The 1886-nt window shown below is 40.4% G+C and overlaps 1 protein-coding gene across 1 annotated transcript in view; it reads right to left on the bottom strand.

The window, feature by feature from the left end:
• Window positions 1–1886, bottom strand: part of sost (sclerostin) — a 4342-nt gene that overhangs the window by 2031 nt on the left and 425 nt on the right. The gene's annotated exons all lie outside the window — the stretch shown is intronic.

The raw sequence follows: 1886 nt of genomic DNA, 5'->3' as shown, positions 1-1886 counted from the left end.
ACACACACACACACACACACACACACACACACACACACACACACACACACACACACACACACATGGTGTCACATCATTACAGCTAAACTTGTTTGAAAAATATGTCTTGACAAACAATGAAAATTTTACCTGGTGTGCTTTTATTTTGAAGGGAGGGCCTGTTTTGCGGTCTACATCCGTCTTTAACAGAAATTCCATTTTATGTGTAAAAGAAATAAAATTCAGATCAAATCTAAATTGGAGGCAGCATTTCTCTTCAACCATGACCCTTTGAAAAACACACAAGTACACTGTTAAAAATTCAACTAAAACACAACATTTTGTTCCGTGAAGTGGAGCTTTTAAGCCAATAAGGTGAGATGAGAGTTTGACTCGTGGTCCGATCATTAGCTGACAACAGCGCCTGACTAAGAAATCCAGCTGGCAACAATAAGCTGATAGTAAATCCAGACCAGATCATTAAAACGACTCARTCCGACCAAATGGTGGTTCAGGCTGGAGGAGAAAGCTGGCCCTCAGGAAACACACACATCGGTGGACGAGTAAAGAGCTGTCTGGTTGTTTTAAGGCAACAAACATCATCAGCTTTTTAACAGATGCAGAGATGGATTTTTTTTCTTGAAGAAAGAATTTATAGTCTGAAATGCTGAGTCAGCGTTACCACAATTGTTTACGTATTTATACCTTTTTTTTGGACTCAGTTTTTTGGAGCTCCTTCAGAACATCACCACTTTGGGATTTTGACACTTTTATACATTTTGAAATATTTAACTTTATTTACAGTTTTGCTTCTTTRAAGTGTGTCGAAATCTCTTCAAATCCTTTTTGAATCTCGTTATTCTGCAGCCGCTGCTGAAGCTTTGGCACCAATAAACACCCGTAAAACTGTCCCGAGTGTTGATCAGATGTGTGTTTTATCTCCTTCTCCACTTCGGTCCTTTTCTTTTTTTTCTGTCAACCTTGAGAAATGACACTAATGAGCTGTTAATTATTATAAATTGCTCTTTATTTACAGAGTCTGGCTGGACGCCAGGCTGTGGTGGAAGCTGCGACCTTACAGCGGACCATGAGAAGCCATCTGAGGACTCAGCAGGAGACGGTGATGAAAGCTGGTTTTATGTGAGGAGGGCATTCACTGCTGATTTGTATAAAATCTGATTTGTTTGGATTAGCTCATCTGCATCCCATTAGACAGGCGAGGATTCTTCACACCAGCTGACTTTAAGCCGTAAATCCTCCTGTCAGCTGCTCTTCTAATCTAATCCATCATCTTTAACCTCCCAATCAAAAGGTTACGATGAAATCAAACCTGTTGCGCCACCCGTATGGAGCCCACCAGCCTGAGCTTCCCCCACTGCCACAGGTGGGATTCATTCTCAGAGGCAGTGTTGCATTCAGAAAGCATTTTGCAAAGACATCCCCCTGCTGAAGAGCAAACATTTTACTCCCCACTTTTTTTTTCTTTCTCAGACATGTTGTTGCAATCAAATGGTTATGGCGTAAGTGGAGCCTGACTAATGGTGTAAAAAGAGAAGGAAACAACCTGGAAAACAACGTGAAAGAGCCCCGATGTTATCAGAGCGTGTTGTTGGGGAGGAGAAACCAGAAGAATGTGCTGCTGTCATCAGCCTCATCTCTGGACCGAACCACTGACCTCTGCTGCTCAGCAGGCAAAGGCTGAGAGAGAAAACCCACAGAGCTGCTGTCTGGGAACATTGGTCAGGATTTAAAAGGCTTTATTTACAAAACTGTAATTAATGATGGGATTTAAACTTTATTTGAAACAAAAAATTAAGCTTTTTGGATTGTTTTAAATAAAAATAATGCAATTTGATTATTTTTGAGGTCATCTAAATTCATATCCTCACTTTTAAGCTTTTTAAAGA

The sequence above is a fragment of the Austrofundulus limnaeus genome, unplaced genomic scaffold (genome assembly GCF_001266775.1).
Source record: "Austrofundulus limnaeus strain Quisiro unplaced genomic scaffold, Austrofundulus_limnaeus-1.0 Scaffold7, whole genome shotgun sequence".
In the NCBI taxonomy this organism is placed as follows: Eukaryota; Metazoa; Chordata; class Actinopteri; order Cyprinodontiformes; family Rivulidae; genus Austrofundulus; species Austrofundulus limnaeus.
This window is presented reverse-complemented; position numbering and strand designations above follow the sequence as displayed.